Source organism: Protobothrops mucrosquamatus, unplaced genomic scaffold (assembly GCF_001527695.2).
Source record: "Protobothrops mucrosquamatus isolate PMUCROS unplaced genomic scaffold, P.Mucros_1.0 scaffold1337, whole genome shotgun sequence".
Taxonomy (NCBI): Eukaryota; Metazoa; Chordata; class Lepidosauria; order Squamata; family Viperidae; genus Protobothrops; species Protobothrops mucrosquamatus.
The window spans coordinates 61,570-79,699 of record NW_015387535.1 but is presented as its reverse complement, the minus strand read 5'-3'; the positions used below and the strand labels follow the sequence as shown (position 1 = coordinate 79,699).

At 38.0% G+C, this 18,130-nt stretch overlaps 1 protein-coding gene across 1 annotated transcript in view; it reads left to right on the top strand.

The window, feature by feature from the left end:
- FOXN3 (forkhead box N3) overlaps positions 1-18,130 on the top strand; it is a 107,939-nt gene that overhangs the window by 65,514 nt on the left and 24,295 nt on the right. The gene's annotated exons all lie outside the window — the stretch shown is intronic.

The window sequence follows — 18,130 nt, the reverse complement described above, 5'->3', positions numbered from 1 at the left end:
CCTGAAGGCAGGACAAGAAGCAATGGATGGAAACTAATCAAGGAGAGAAGCAACCTAGAACTAAGGAGAAATTTCCTGACAGTTAGAATAATTAATCAGTGGAACAACCTGCCTCCAGAAGCTGTGAATGCTCCAACACTGGAAGTTTTTTAAGAAAAGACTGGACAACCATTTGTCTGAAATGGTATAGGGTTTCCTGCCTGAGCAGGGGGTTGGACTAGAAGACCTCCAAAGTCCCTTCCAACTTTTTTATTATTTTTATTATTATTATTAATAATAATAATAATTATCATCATCATCATCAAAACATAGACTATGTGCCATATAGCAGATTAAAAAGGGGGAGAGAAGAAGCCAGTCCTTTGTTAAATATAGCAGTTGACTTGAGACAAATTTGATTACAAAATTAAATAGAAATGTGTCTTTTCTCAGCCAAGACTTGGCCTGCTTATCTCAGAAACTTCTCTGTCCAAAAATCAGTTTGCCCCTCTTTTTTTGTTCTCCATTGCTTTCTTGCAAAAGGAAAAAAATGACTTCACAATTTAAAGTCTATTAAATGAACTCTAGTCGCTTATTTGCTGCTTAGTTGTTGTGGGCAGTGATAGCAAAGTATGTAAAAACAAAATTACCCAGATCGAAAGACCAAAATCCTATACCAGTTATTTCATTTAAAAATAGCACGAGATTGTCAAATAATGGCAGAGGTATGCATGTGTGCTTTTGGATGGCTATTCTTTCTTATAATTCTCGTAGAAATAAGGACCCTTTCATTGCTACTTCAGCTATTTCAATTTAAATGACAATAAAAAAGAATAGTAAATTTGCCATGAATTAAGTTCAACTTCCATGATGACTCCCTGTGTAGTTTTCTTGGCAACAATATGGAAATGGTTTTCTATTAGCTTTTCCAAGAATGTTTTTTTTTTAATTTCCCAGTCTAACCTATAGCTTTGACATTTCACAGCCCTGGCCTTTTATTCAAGTATTAACCAATTCTGACTCTGCTCAGGATAATAGACCATGCAGTGTCTATACATCATACTAAAATTTTCTTTGTCTTACCCATAGTTCATTGCTGTTTCTTGAACTATTGTGGATTGGTTAGATTGAATACAATCAAAGCTTATATTCCCAGTTGAATCTCACGTTAAACAATTAGTTACTGTTTCAAATAGTGGCTAGCTGCTCTAAAACTGACCACAGCTTATTTACTATGCCATGTTCACATTAAATCAGAATCAAGTCATACTATGCTTAATGTAAGTGTGAACCCAGCCACAAATTTGAGTAACCTTTAAGCCATAGGGAGATAAAGGTATCCCTTGGTTGAATATAATATCTAGTTTTATATTGAGCTTATGTACTTTATTATTGGCATAATCGTGGTTGGATTCAGATAACTGAATCTTATTTTTACTTTGCACTTATTATTTGAATTTTGAAGATAATACTCTCTGCTTACCTATGAATTCTTATAACGCCAGTATATAGCAGACTTATATGTGAGCTGAATAAGACCAGCAAGAGAAAAGGCAGTAGAATGAAGATGCTAACAGGGTATTATTGGTTTGGTCTCTGCATAAAGTAAGGACAAAAAAGGCCTCTGGCAGTTATGTGAAAAGTATAATTTCCAAAGAGCACTCAGTATTGGCTGGCAAAGCAGATTTTTTTTCCCCTGGTGATTTTGTGGATTAGAAAGACTAGGAGAGAAAACCTAATAAATTAGTTTGCACCATGTTTCCCCGAAAATAAGACCTACCCCGAAAATGAGCCGTAGCTTCATTTTGGGGGGCAGGCCTAATATAAGCCCTACCCCAAAAGTAAGCCCTAGCATTGTGGTTGCCCAGGGCATAGAGAGTGGGCGTGGCCAGTTTGACATCTCTCGCGTGGGATGTGAGGGAGCCCGGGGGAGGGACAGGAACTATGGACTTTTGCATGGTACAATTGAGGTAAAAGATACTGTTATCGCACCAAAGCCATTTAGTCCGAGGTGAGCAGCGAATGCAGTTTCAGCTTTTACCCTGTTCCTTGACTAGAAAGGGTCTAATTCGGGGATCGCTCCCCTTTTATTTATTTATTTATTTATTTATTTATTACTTTAATTTATACCCCGCCCTTCTCCCGAGGGACTCAGGGCGGCTTACAGGTAAGTAAAAACAGAGCTATACAATAAATATCTAAAAGCCAAATTAAAATATATATTAAATAACCTGTGTTTAGAAAAATTATAAAATCCCTTTAAAATCCCTTTAAAATCTTTAAAATCAGCACAGCACAAGCTCCCCACGCTTCTTTCCAATTCTGCCTCAAAGCCTCAGCGATTCAGTTCTCTTCCAGCCTTCCCAGCATGCAAGCCTATCCCCACCCCCTTCCTTCCACTACCACCTCCTCATTTACCTATTTCCACCAACGAGGGGCAGGCTTTCTTTTTCATCTCATGTTCTTCTCCGGGACTGTTTTCTTGCAAACGTTTTGCTCATTTACTTTCTCAGCAGCGGAACATGCCCCACTTTGTAAGGAGAGGGGAGTACCACCCATTGATTTTGGTTTATTGAAGGGCTCCACCCAGTTTGGTGATAGGCTTACAGGAGGGTTCCTCTTCAGCCTGGTGTATGCTAGGTGCTGAAGTTCTGTCCAAGTGAGCTTTAGCAGGCCAAGAGCTCAGGGACCTCTCTGTGTGTGTGAGAGAGAGAGAGAGAAAGAGAGAGAGATCTGATCCAATTTCTGTGTGTGCCTGTGAGAGAAAGAGATTCAATCCAACCTCTGTGTGTGTGCGTGTCTATGAGAGAGAGATACGATCCAAACTTTTGTAATGCAGCAAATCCACAGCATCGAGATGCCATAACATCCAGCTGCTGCCTCAAAGCCACACAAGAAAACAGTCCCAGAGAAGAACATGCGATGAGAAAGAAAGCCTGCCCCTCGTCAGTGGAAATAGGTAGATGAGGAATTGGTAGTGGAAGGAAGGGGGTGGGGATAGGCTTGCATGCTGGGAAGGCCGGAAGAGAACTGAATTGCTGAGGCTTTGAGGCAGAATTGGAAAGAAGCGCAGGAAGCTTGGGCCGTGCTGAAGGAAAGTGGGAGCGATCCCTGAATTAGACCCTTTCTACTCAAGGGACAGGGTAAAAGCTGAAACCGCATTCTCTGCCCACCTCGGACTAAATAGCTTTGGTGCAGTAACCGTACTTTCTACCTCATTTGTACCACGCAAAACTCCTGTGTAGTTGGCCCCATCTTCCAATCTGGTCCTCCAACGGGCCTGCTGCCCCACCCATGATGGCCCCGCCTCCTCCCCTCCATGCCTCTGCCTCCGCCTGCAAAATAAGGCACCTCTGAAAATAAGCCCTAATGGGTCTTTTGGACCAAAAATAAATATAAGACCTGGGCTTATATTTTAGATGTTTAGCTCCATACATATAGTATATCAAACCTATGGAAAAGGAAAGGGAATTGGTCATGGCAGGCAGATTCTCTGATATTCTAAAGTATATCCCTCTCAATGTCTGAAAACCAAATGGTAGTATGCTCTAATACAGGGGTCTTCAAACTTGGCCCTTTTATGACTTGTGGACTTCAACTCCCAGAATTCCTCAGCCAGCATGCCTGCTGAGGAGTTCTGGGAGTTGAAGTCCACAAGTCATAAAAGGGCCAAGTTTGAAGACCCTGCTCTAATACTTTGTGATTATAGATCCCTGATTCTTGATCAGTGGCCTTGTTAATGGAATCTCATGGTATTGTAGCCCAACTCATCTGAAGGATCCCAGCTTACCCTGCTCCAGTGTAACTCTGTCTTGATACACTGGAGTCATTAGTATCAGACTATATGATGTATAGGCCAGGCCATGATTAGGAAGTATGGTCCTATTTACATACTTAATTTTGAGGGGAGGGATGCCCAATTGACTCTAAATGCTCTAAGAACATAAGAAGAGCCTTACAGGATCAGGCCATTAAGGGAGTTTACCATTCACAATGTTCACATTATGTGCAGTGAAGCAAACAGGGGAACAATGTCTTTTTTAAAAAAGTAAAAATTGACTTTTGACAAGCTAGAATGCAAAAACAATGTTGAAAAGTCTATTTTTCTAAGACATGACATGGCCTGTGCATGCCAGAAACCTTTCCCCATCAAAGAAGCTATTTGCTCCTTCCCAGAAAAGGAGCAGGCAGCCTGTCTATTTGGAGTCTTTTGAATGAACTCTATAGTCATTTATTTGCCGCTTAGTTGTTGTGGAAGCAAGACCAAAGGCTGTAAAGAATTTAGCCAAACAAAAGACCAAAGTCCTATCTAATCCAGCTTTCTGTGCCACTTAGTAATCAGTCAGATGCATTCAGAAAATAGTACACAGGCATGGACACAAGGATGATAGGCTCTTTTACTGTTTCTCTCTAGCAGTTGATTAGTTAAGAATGCTGCCTTTGTTTTTGCAGATAACCATTGATTACATTAGTGATTGAGACTAGAAGCTCCTAATACTGTATCTCCGTTCTCACTGAATCTGTCCAGTTTCTTTTAAAATCATATAATAACCATCAGTTATACAGAAGAATAATTCCTTTGGTCCCTCTTGAACCCATATTATGTTTTAGTGGATGATACTGTTTTTAATATCCAAAAAGAAGCAAAACTTTCCTTTGTTCACCTCTTATTTACCATTCATAATTTTATGTCCAGTATTTCAGCTGTCATTACTCATCTTCTTTGTAAGCCAGAAAGTTCATAGGGGAATTATTCGCATGCATAAACACATAATTTAGCTTGCACCTTTTTGCACTTATTTTAGCAAAATTATGTAATTCCATCCAGACTACAATCTAATTTAATGCAGGCACTCAGGAGCTCACCCCAGCTGATGTAGTTGGAAAAGTTGGACCTAAGTGGACTTTTCAAAAAGATGACACCTAGGCCTACAATTCCGCACTATCATGGAGCATAAAGTACAGTAGAATAGAACAGAAGAGAAACTATATGCATGCCATGTCCCCTGGTTGAAATGGATCTCAGCCTACAGCTTCATCCAGGAACACTTTAAATTGTTCCATCAGAACATTCTTAGTCATTTTGGTCATGAATTGAATATTCAAAAGTAGCCTAAAAATATTAAAAAGTGAACAATCTAATGTTAGCTTTTCGGGAAGAAGTATATGCAAATGCCTTTTTATAAACCTTTCCCCTGCTGAGGAAGTTATTAATATTAAATGCAACCTCTCCCTCATCTGATCCCTCCAAGCCAGTACCAACCAAAAGGGAGCAGGAAACATTGTGGTCCAAATTCATCCATGAATCCTGTTCACATCTCCAAGGACAACAAACTGGAACTGATTCAACAATCTCTCACACTGTTGCCAAAATTCTAGCTGATCTGTCACTTTGATGAAGCGGTTAACATGCTGGAGTAGAAACAGGAAGGCCATAGGTTGTAGTCCTATATATAGAAGCCAATTAGATGACTTTGAGCATGTCATACTGTTTAGTCCAGCATACCTCAGGTGAGCTGCTGAGTGCCTGGATTAAATTAGGTTGTAGTCTGGATGGAATTACATAATTTTGCCAAAATAAGTGCAAAAAAGTGCAAGCAAAATCCTCAACCTAATTTATTCACCTGACTTCAGGCAGACAAAGTTCATACATTTTCCTAAAGATCTATATTCCAGTTGATAGCAGCTACCTTACAAAGTAATATGAAAGTTTGCCTTTCTGAAGGAGAAGAGGATTATTTATCAGGATTACCTGTCCATGCTTAGTGAATACCAAACTTCCAGTGTTCTGCCCTATGCCCTGTGCTAAAATTGGCAAACTGCCCTTAGTATTGGAATATTTCCAAATCCCTTGAAAGAGTTGGCTACCATTTGCTAAGGCTTTTATTCATAATGTTTCGAATTTTGAATTATTTTATTCAAGGGTTTGTTTAAATTTCAAAGTTAAGGGCTTTTAAGGACCCAGTAATACAAAAACCAGTCACTCTGCCCAATACTCAGTGCCATTGGTTATTGCATTTTGGATGACACATAGCACAGCAGATAACATGTTGCGGTGATTTTAACAGTTGGGGGGAAATGAAGTGGTCTGGAAGTAGCATCTTCTCTCTGTTGTGCTATATTTAGATATGCAATGCACTCCTGTAGCAATTAAAAAAATGAATACAGTTACCCAAAATAGAATCATTCTCAACCTTCAAATGTGTGTTTGAGTCATTATTTTTAAACCTAAGCTGTAATTTTCAGCACCTCTTAAGGGATTTAATATTTATCCATGTTTCCATATTTGTTGAAATTTTTCAGCGAAGCTCTGAATGTTCTAATCAAAATAAACTCTCAACATAGTAAAACAACAAACCCAAATTGCCTGGTGTTTGTTAATTTGAAGTTCATGAGCTGAAACTAGTATACAGCTGTGCAAATCTGTTACATTTTAACTAATGCTATAACATGTTGGGAATGGTCAGTTTCCCAAATAATTTCTTAAAGTAGTCTTCTCTGCCTCCTGAATGACTGTCCATTTATGTGTAACAGTGCTGATAGGGAGAAAAAACTTGCATATATTATGCCAAATATAGGTATCCCTACTTAGGAATAATTCAGTTTAAGAGGTTCTTCTCAGCCTTGCTGAAGACATCTTAAGTGGAAATGCCATGGACTCCATTGTGGCATTTTATAAGTAATTTTAAAAATATTTATTTATTTATACTTTTATTATTTGTTTATTTACTCTGAAATGAGACAATGGTTTGGAGTGAGATATCGTCAATATGCCATGCTAGCGGTCCCCAACCTTTCCACCTTAGCGGCCCGGCACGGGGGGATGTGTGAGTGTCAGGAGCACGTGCTCATGCAAAACTCCATTGGTGCAAGTGCATGCGCCCTCCACTTGCACAAATGCAGCTTCTTGCGCCAGCGGAGGGCGCTTGTGCTTGTGTGCAAAGCTCTGCTCGCACAATTGGAGCTTTGCACATGAGCACAGGCTCCTTCCACTCAAGCACCCTGTGCAAGTGGAGCTTCGCACGCGAGCACAAGGTTCATCACTCGCACAAGTGGAGTTTTGCAACCATACTTGCCCATTGCTCGCACGGCCCAATGTCAAACAGGCTGCAGCCCGGTAGTGGACCAGGGGCTGGGGAACCCTCTGCTATGATATCCAGCTTTATATCTCTACCCCCAATTACCTGAGGGATTCCACTGATATCCTGGCCCAGTGCCCATGTTCCAGAGGCATGGGCTATGACAGAGAAGGCATACCTCCTAATTCCCACCAGCTGACATTCCTTCGCTGAAAGGACCTGTAGTATTTACAATCTGCTGGACCAATCTGAGTGGGTAGAAACAACTAGGAGAAGATGGTCCCTCAGATAACACAATCCCAACCCAAGAGTTTTAAAAGTGATAACCAGCACCCTGAATTTCATCCACAACACACTGGCAACTAAAGTGACTCATAATTCACTCATCAGTTCCTGGGTCTTTGCTGCAGTCACCGGTGCTACTTTCACCTAGCCATTTGCAGTTCTCCATACCTCCCCCAGAAGTCCTGAGCCACTTTCCTTTCATATAAATGGCAATGTTAGATTCTAGAAAAGGCAGAATAAAGACATTGATGGACTGTTACAAAAACTTGATTTTAATTAATTTCAGAATTAGCATATTGTTTAATAATTTTTCCTTTCCAGCACAATAAAAAATTTAATTTGATAAAATCTTTCAAAAGGGCTCTGGGTTGAGAACTGGGGTATTTGGGCTCTGGGTACAGTTGAGAATTTTGCTGGAGGGGGCCATGAGACATTTTGTACCGCCTAGCTATGCTTAATTTCTCCTTATTGATAATGTTGTATAGATAACCATAATACTATTTACTTCTGGAATAAACAATATTATGTAGAGCACAGAAATGTGATCTAGATGCTAGAGCAATCTTGACTTTTGGTAATTAAACAAAAGGAGTTTATTAGGGGTTACAAGATCCTTCCAAAATTACATACTTTGTGAAGATTATAAAAACAATTGAATCAATTGATACCAGAAATACAAAGAACTGGAGTTCCATATATATAATATAAGCAGAGAAAATTGAACATAGTAAGCCAGCTAGGGATAGTGAAAGAATGAGGCTGAAGAAAAGCCTAATCAATGCAAAAGTATATCTCCCAATAACACATTTGTTACTAAAAGGCAAACCCAATATACAGTAAACACTGTTAATAATAATGAAGGGAGTTATACAAATGGACATAATCCAGAACAGCCAGAGTAATTTGCAAAATAACAAAAATTGATTACCAACTGAGATGGAGAAAACAATAAATATAAATAATGCAGGAATTTGTAAGACTACTGCAGAAGTGCATGGAATAAAGTAACAAGAATTAGAATCAAACTCAAGATCCTTCAGGAAAATCCAGGATGCAACCTACAGGTTTACACCAAATATCCCTGGGTTAAAAACAATTGTGTTTGTGAAGATATTCAAGGAATTTTAAATTTAATAGAATATGTGAAATAGCCAGAGGGTGATTCAGATGCTTCAAAGGAAGAAGGAATGGCCAGAAGATATGTCATACTTCAACAATTTTGCAAGAGAAATAGACGAAGTAGTTGTCAGAACAAATCCAAACTGGTTAATCAACAGAGTTGTCAAAAATCTAACATGAAAACAACTACAATTAAATGCATGTCCTGGAAGATTGCCGGTTGGACAGGTAAATGCATAGATGGGAATTTTTTCATTTTCTACAAGATTACAAAAACTTGGTTGATGGGAAGTAATGTGATAGCATCTATTGACTATAGGTGTTTTTATAAATGGGTCAAGAAGGATCAAAAAAATGGGGCACGCTAAAGGGGGCTGAATGAACCTAATCGCAGAACATCTTGATGTGAGAATAGAAGAAATTAATCTGGAAAATTATGATATAGATGAAATTAAAATACTAAAATCTAAAGAGAGAATGTTAATGGGTGTTAACATTTATGTGCCTCTCAGACAACAGGTAAATTGGACTAACCTGGAGCAGTCTTTAGTTGATATGTTACATTAGCTCGCAATTGTACTACAGATTTAACTAGCTATGAAGATTTTAATGCTAGAATCAGCCCAAATTTGGAAATGTTGAATTTAAGAAAAAGTTTTTTGAAATGGAGACTATTTTCCATTGGGGACATTCATCACACATATTTCATGTAGAGCACAGGGGGAAAAAATAAAAAGTATACCAAATAATTTAAATGGGGTGAGGGGAGTAAACATATAGTTGTTAATTTAGTTAACACCACTCACTGTATCTTTGTGGGGAATGGGACAACTTGCCACAGCCAACTTGCTGCAGCCAATTCACCACAGGACAACTTGCCATGGTCAACTCACCACAGGACAACTCACTGCAGAACAATTTAACAATTCTATTTAATTATTTAAAATAAATTTTAAAAAAATATTTTTTGCTATTCACATTTCATTTTGTCCCTCTTTTTGCATCCTTTCTTTAAGGGTTCTATTCCACCATTTCTTTAATATTAGTGTAACCTTTGCCCCACAACAAGTTGTCCTGAGGTGAGTTGTCTGCAGCAAGTTGGCCATGGCGAATTGTCATAGACCCATCTCTCTATATTTTTATGTCTCTGCAAATTATCCTTGCTTTCATCACATCTATATACTGCTTTATACATTGCTTTTTGTAACCGTGGTGGCACAGTGGTTAGAATGCAGCACTGCAGTGGTTAGAATGCAGCACTGCAGGCTAACTCACTGCTCACTCCAGGAGTTCGATTCTGACCAGCTCAAGGTTGACTCAGTCTTCCATCCCTCCAAGGTCACTAAAATGAGGACCCAGATTGTTGGGGGCAATATGCTGACTCTGTAAACCGCTTAGAGAGGACTGTAAAGCACTGTGAAGTGTTATATAAGTCTAAGTGCTATTGCTATAGCTTATTACCTTTCTATTTTTGGGAATCTCAACCCCATCCACCCTGACTTTCTATGAATGGCTTCCTCTCAAGCCATTCACTCTTCCTTTATTTATTTACAATTCATCCTCATTAATTAATTAAGCTTTTATGGCTGATCTACCAAGTGCTAGTCTGCAGAATATTTCTGGACTGCTTGTTCCTTTACTATTGATAGTTGATGTAATCCATTTTTACTATTGTTTAAACTACTTTGAAAGCCTTTCAGATGGGAAGGCAGGATATAATAGCAATAATAATAATAATAATAATAATAATAATAATAATAATAATAATAATGATGATGATGATGATGTTGGAAGGGACCTTGGAGGTCATCACATCCAACCCTCTGCTCAGGCAGGTAACACTATACTATTTCGGACAAATGGCTGTAGACTTATATGCCATTCCATAGTGCTTAGAGCCCTTGCTAAGTGATTTACAAATGTCATTTTACCGATCTTGGAAGGATGGAAGGCTGAGTCAACCTTGAGCTGGTCAGGATCGAGCTCCTGGCTATGGGCAGAGTTAGCCTGCAATACTGCATGCTAACCACTGTGTCACCATGTCTCCTAAATGCTTTAAATGAGCTAATAAATGTTTAATGAGTGATTGGAGAATCATTCTTCAAATTTATTTCAGATAACGTAATACGTTTTATTAATTGCTTCTCAACAAGCATGTATGTGAGAGGGAGGACTCTCTTTTCAGGATAACAAGTACTAAAATAAGAATTGTTATTTTATTAAAACCTACCCACACACCCACTCCCCCAAAAAGCCAAGCCACAAGCATTTAATGAGATTTTAAAAAGATGAGATGACATCTAAAGCAAGTACAATGTTTTAAGTACATCTTGGCTTTAATGTTCTGTATCCTGTTCAACCTGTTGGTGAAATTAGGGCCTACAGATTCTATTATCTTCCATGCCCAACTGCATGTGTTGCCATGCCTTATATTTGAATCACATAGCAACAGTATTTGTTTTATCTAAGTTTGTTTTATAAAACATAACATTTTACCTGGTTACACTAACCACAATTGACAAGACCAGATTGAACCTGTGGGCATTCTGTCGGCATTAGGAAGAGAAGTCTACAAGAAAGACTTCTGTCCTTATTGAATAATCCAGCATTTTCTGCTTCATTGGTTTTTTCCCCCCAATTTAATTTCTAATCTCAGATTTGTCAGGCAGAAAGATTTGAGGGGGAATGAGGATGGTGGGCATTTTGTCTGCACTTTTGAGCATTCCTGTACTACTGGGATGGACAATTTTCTGGTTACATTTATCATTTTTGGGGTTAGCCTGACTAAGCTTTTCTTATTTTCTTCATCTTTTGATCTTAAGCATTATGCTATATTTTCCACATGCTTGCCATCTATTGAAATTTGATTATGCAGTCAGAGGAAAACAGCAGTCCACAAAAGTACTAAGGCCATACATGGTGTTTAAGTATTGCCTTCATAAAAAATTACTTGATAAATTTCTTGGGTATAACTATCCCAAATCCTGGAAGTAATTTTTAACATAAAACTATTTAACATAAAATTACCTAAAGAAGCAGCTATGTTAGAATGCCCGGGAAATGTCCCTGATGATCTGATCTCTTCTTTCTGATCTAAAGTATCAGCTAACAGCTTAGGATGCTGTTGTTTGAAAGGAGAAAAAAACAAACCTAAAGTATCACATTCAAAATTAAAGTTGTTTGAAATAAATATTCCAGAGTTATTTTTTATACTAGAGTTTTCTACCCTCTACTGGACATATAGAAAAGCAGGAGGGTTGTATTTTCTAGAATAGCAGTTGTCTTCTTCTATTAGATAAAGTAATTTAAGTGTTTGTAATTTTGTAGAGCCTTAAAAGAGTCACAAGAATAGTGGAGTATTTCTTTGCACTGAGCTTTTCTTAATGCATTTTATTTGCCGCCAGATAATGATTGTTAAAGATTAGCATTCATATAAGAGAAAATTAGAGAGTAAAATCAACATTCTGTTTTTATGTTACTTTAAGTACATTTTATTTAAAGGATTTGGTAATAAAAAAGTATGATTTCATAAGTTTCTTTTTATTGTTTATATCACCTAAATCATATATGAAGAAAAATGTAAATTGCATTTTAATTTAGTGTTTTCTTGCCTAAAAAGGTTATTTACCAGATTTAGAATTTTTTATTGTTTTAATTAATGTGTATGTCCATGCAATGTGTATTTGCATGTTCTTCTGTTCTAGATCTTACCTTAAATTTACAGAGAAATTACTGACATAAATTCTGGAGATGGGCATGTGGGAAATTAAGAGTTGCACTAGAAAATTGCAGAAGAGGAACACATTTTCATCTGGCTTTATAAAAATCTTTATGAAAAATTTACTAGTTCTGGTGAACAATCTATTTCTAGAACTGAAACAAATGTTGTTCAAGCAACTTAGAAACAAATTTATAGTATCTCTAAGATGTATTGGATTACCACTGTCTAAATAGGTTTCCATGTAATTTTTTAAAATCACTTCTTGTATGTAGATGGTTTGAATTGAATTGATAACTATTAACGTTTCAGAACAATTTTTTCCTGGTTCAAATAATTTTTTGAGCAAACAAAGTATGTGTAGGAAGGAAATATTGAAAAAGTCTACATCAACCTTCATCTTACAGATGCAGGAGTCTCTTGGTTAATTTTATGAGATGATTGTTTTCTAATCTGCTTCAGAGGATTAAAAAAACAATTATTCCAACACAATAACATTGTTTTGTGGAGAATACTCAAACTTCTAAAAATATGCATATGCATAAGTCTATACCTATTATTCTCAGGTTTCAGTAGCTAAACAGCCATATAAAAACAAGTATTTGAAGTGCTCCATTTATAAATGGGCTTTAATCTCCATCTGTATCTATAAGATTCTGTATTTCACTCTATTGTTATTTATTAAGAAGTTTATCTTTCACAGGATTAATAACTCATTGGCCTGCCTAATTGTACCAAAAGCTATTGGGAAATGTTGTAGCTTTTAAAATATATATATTAATAAAACATTTAAAAGTTTGGTGCTTTCCGACTCAATCTCAAGAAGGACTTTTTAAGAGTACAATATTGTAAATTTTAATTGCTCAGCAGCATTTGATAGTCATGGGGGCACAATGGCTCAGTACTTAAAGATGCTGAGTTTGTCAGCCCAGGTTCAAAACTTGGTGAGCTCCTGTTATTTGCTCCATCTCCTGCCCATTGGGCAGTTTGAAACCATGCAAATGCAAGTAGATAAATAGGTACCACTTTGGTGGGAAGATAACAAGTTCCGTGTTCCTTGGCCTATAGTCATGCTGGCCACATGACCACAGAAGTGGCTTCTCACAACAGTGGCTCCCTTGGCTAATAAAACGGAGATAAGCACCGTCCCCAAGAGTCAAACATGACTGGAAAGGAGAAACCTTTACTTGTACGTTTATTTGATACTCATTATTAGAGAAGAGAGTGATCAAATAGAGAAGCTTTCTTTATGCATTTGATGAAATATTATACAAGTGGTCCCCATTTAATGATCACCTGTTTAGTGACTGTTCGAACATATGACAGTACTGAATGATTGATAATTATGACTGGTTCTCATACTTAAAGGCCATTACAGAATCCTGTAGTTGCCATTTGCAATCTTCCCTGCTGGTTTCCAACAGGCAAAATCAATAGGAAAGCTGGTAGGAAGTCAGAACAGGTGATCATTGTTTAATGATGGCAGCCGGGACTGCCTGAATTGCCATTCGACTTAAGTGATTGTGTCACTTAACAACAGAGTTTTTGTCCTGATTAGCATTGTTAAACTAGGACTACCTGTATAAACTTAATGTAGCAACAATTTTATTGTCTAAAATATTGCCTAAAACTTAAGAAAAGTTCCTGGGAGATGGGCAGCATATAAATTTAATACATCATACTCATCATCTATTGCAACCAGATTAAATAAATATAAAATTGTGACACTTTTAATACACTCACATTCTTATTATAACCGTTATAACTATCTTAGTTATTCCTTCTGGATTACAGAGCAAGGTGACTTAATTAATACCCTTGAGTGAATTTATGTAAAGATAAGATTTGAACCAGGGACTTCCTGCTCAATCCCTGAGCAATTATGTTATTGATTTTAAAATACTTGGTGAGTGTTTTTAATTCAATCATTTTCAGGAACCTTTTAATTATATCCTAGATGTTCTGAATATGTTTGCTGTAGTCATGCATGCAATTGAGTTTGAACACTTCTTGTTTTCTTAAATGAATTTTTCAAAAAGATAAGTATCTTGGAGGATTCTGCCCTGCATTCAGTTAATCTTTTTTAACTTCAAAATCCAAGCAGCCACCTCAAGTTGTAGCTATCCATTCATTAGTAGGGAGTTATGTTGAGTTGAGATGTCATATGACTGCACCAAGTTATAATGGCAATCTCAGCTCTTCTCTTAGCGATCCTTAACTGAGAATTGTGGATTGTTAAGCAAGTACCCACCCTAATCCAAACCGTTCCAGGCTTGGCCCCTCCCAGCTCCATGGCTAAGTATGATAAGGGATTGATTCCAGTACCCACTACCTGCCTGTTCCCTCCAGCAAGCATTCTCTCATCCAGTTGCCTTCTCCCCAGCCCAGCCCAGGAACACCAACAAAGCAGTCTTCTCTCCCCAGGAACACCAACAAGCAGTCTTCTCTCCCCAGTCCCACATGGTTCTCCAGCCCAGCTCAGCAAGCATTTGTTCACCCAGCTGCCTTCTCTCCCAGTTCCATGCACCAACCTTTTGCCTTTTTGGACCCATCCACTTCTCTGCCTTTTTTCCTTATTTCCAAAGATAGTGCTGTCTTTAGAAAGCTGCACTGTCTTTGGAATGCTTTGTTCCAAAAACAGCATAGCTTTCTGAAGACAAAACAGCCTTTGGAAAACTGCTGACTTCCAAAGGTGCTCTGGGGAAGCGATAGTGAACTGGGGTGGACCTCGGTAATAAGAGGAGCCAGTGAGTGGGTCAACTCCTCAGAACTTATCTCCGAATCAAGGAGAGGACTAGGATCACTCACATGTTTGCTCCATATAAAGCCTGCTCACGAAGAGATCGTGAAATAGAGCCCAGAGTTGCCTTTATGAGGGAGATGGGTGGTTTCTAAATATAAATAAAAGTTTAAAAAATAGTGATCTCCAGCTTGATTGAGAACTCTGGGACCTGGGAGAAAATCATCCAAACCTATGTATTGTTGATGAGGAAAGCCATTCTAGAAGCATTAATACTATCTCATTTGGACCCAAGAGCTGCTTTTCAAGAAAAGATTAATAGCTTATAAATTTGGTGTGTACCCAGCAAAGTACGGTAACTTGTTTTATATACTTCTCATAAATGTTATCTAGTTGGTATTGTACTCCAGGTCATAGAACTTTTTTTGCTCTTAGAAGCAACAACAACTAAAAAGAATACTACCTTATAATTACAGTGGGTATCTTGTTTAGTGATGTCTTGTACATTTTAAGATTTTTCATCTTTAAAGGATTGATTTTGCAACAATATCCACTAATAATTCTGCATATAATTAAATATGTACTTTGATTAAATTATTTGGAAAAAAATACCTAGAATCAAGTTTGAAAAATATTACACATCTGACTTCTTTTGTATGGCTTGTATTTATGAAACTTCCTAATTTCAGTCAGTGATTCAGTAAAAAATAGTTTGAATTTCAATTCCGTCTTGGAAACAAATAAAAGATCTTCAACTATCAGCATGCAGAAAGTTCTGCAACTTCTGGGGAGATCTTCAACAATTCCATACCAACCAACCTGCTCCAGATGGGTTCGCTTCAGGTTTGTTGGAATTATATCTTTCAATGAGCAGTCACATTTTGATTGGCATCACTTGGGGATTGTTCTTTTATATCAATAAACATATTCAGAAGCATGTGGCATTGCAATCAGAGCTGTATAGCTAAAGATATATATACAGAGAGAGAGAGATAGACAGAGATGCACTTACACATACATAGCTAGATAATAGATAATAAGTAAATATCTTCACTTAATTATGTTCTTATTCAGGGCTGCAGCCAACAGACCAAACGGTGCCTTATTCTGAAATGCCTTGAGGAGATAAATTATTCCTCCTTTCCTCCCTCTAAGTTTTCTGTGATATATTTCCATCTAGAACAATTTAATTTGAAGTTCTGTTAGCCTCGGAATTTCCCAAGCATATGAATACCTTCCACCTTGTTTCTCAGTAGCCTTGCTTTGACTCAATCTCTGTTAGCATAGGGCATGAGTTTACTGTTTAAAAAGGCATAATCTATAAATGAGAATACCATGACCCTCAGAGAAATACAACCATAAAAGGTAACGTGTGTGGAGGAGGGGGGGGGTATCTCTCTCTGAGAAAGAGAGAGAGGAAAATATAACCATTACAGCCTCTTACATTGTACCTTTGAGCAGATTGCAGGGTTTTATACTTTATTACATTATTGCCCTTGAAATTGAACTGCATTTATAACATGTAAAATATGTATTTTTAACACTAAAATGTAATTTTCCAACATACTATCCAAAATAAAGTGCCAAGAAGCTATTAACTGCAAATTGAATTTTTGTGGTATGTAATTTAGTTTAAGTAGCGACAAGTATTTTTCTCTTTCTCTTCCCCCCCCCCCCCAAGAAAGAAAGAAATCCATTAGTCATTCAGTTTAACAGCACAGAGGCAGCAGTCAGCAAGGGTGTGCATTCTGTGTCTGCTTCAATTGCACACTTCATTTATTTGAACATGGCATAGGCGGCTTTCTCTGTCATGCAGCAACACTACACTATTAGCGAGTTTCGCCCCAGGGCAGCTGGGACGCTTTGCTGGGGCAGATGTTCTTTTCAGCTTATTCACTGGCTGTTCTTGGTTGTTTACTGTTGTCATGACAACGTCTATTTCCATAGCAGCCATGTGGCCTCCTCTCAGAGACTAAGGAATATAGTTATAAAAGAATCATATTTTGCTCTGTGTCTCTTACTTACCATCTGTCAACTAACTGCATGTGATGGATTCAAAAACTGATTAAGGATAATGGCAAACCCTCTGTGATAATTTATTAGAAGTAAAACTGGGCCTTATGCAAATGTCTTTGTTGCCTTCAGGGGGCCTCTGTTTTTTTATATACATATTTTTGAGCTCTATACTGATGCAGATTTTTCCTTTATTAACCCTTGCTGATGGGTGGTGGTGGAGTCCCAGAATTTATATGCAAAGAGGTAAAGTCTCTTTCAAGTGAAGATCAACCTCTGGTGTATTCAGAAACACATTAGTGCAGTTTTTAACAATAGTAGCATGTATATAATTATTTAAATTATTTGGCTCATATTCCACCTTTATCACCCATCTCTAATAAATATGGCTTGATAAGACAGCAATCAGTTTAGCCATTGTGCACTAATAAATTGCAGTACTGCATAGTGCAGCTCTTTTAACTTGCATTTGGACAAAAACTAGGTGGTTAGAGGTATTAATGATGCACATAGGTGTATCATTTCTGACATAGCTAATTAATATGATAAGATATATCATAGCTCACAAACCTTAATACACACACACACACACACACTCACACTCACATATACCAAAAGGAAATCATTTTATGACCTAGCACAATGTATGAAGCAAATCAGTGTTATAGGAGAGAGTCTTGTGGAAAACGAAAGGACTTTTACGAATTCCAGAGGGTTTTAGCAGAGAGATTTATTGCGCAGGTTCAGAAGCAATAGAGCAGTGGTTCTCAACCTGTGGGTCGGGACCCCATTTGGGGTCGATCAACCATTTCACGGGGGTCGCCAAGCAAGGCTGTCCGCCATTTTTTTTGTCCGCCATTTTTTCCCCTTTTCCGGCGGGTGCCTTACCTCCCTTGGGCTGGGCCAGCTAGTGGTTGGCCTGCTCCGTCTCTGCCGCTTGCCAGCTATGCCTCGGCCGGCGCAGGGGGCGGAACCACGCATGCGCGGCGCTCCTGGGCAGGGAAAATCCTCGACTTACGACTGGTTGGGTAGTCCTCGACTTACGACCGGTTTAGTCCTCGACTTACAACCGGTTTAGTCCTCGACTTACGACCGGTTGGGGTCGCGGCATTAAAAAGGTTGAGAACCACTGCAATAGAGACAAGCATTTCTGAACCCTGAGGGCGGGTTCAAACTTCAGTTTTATACTTTCCTTTT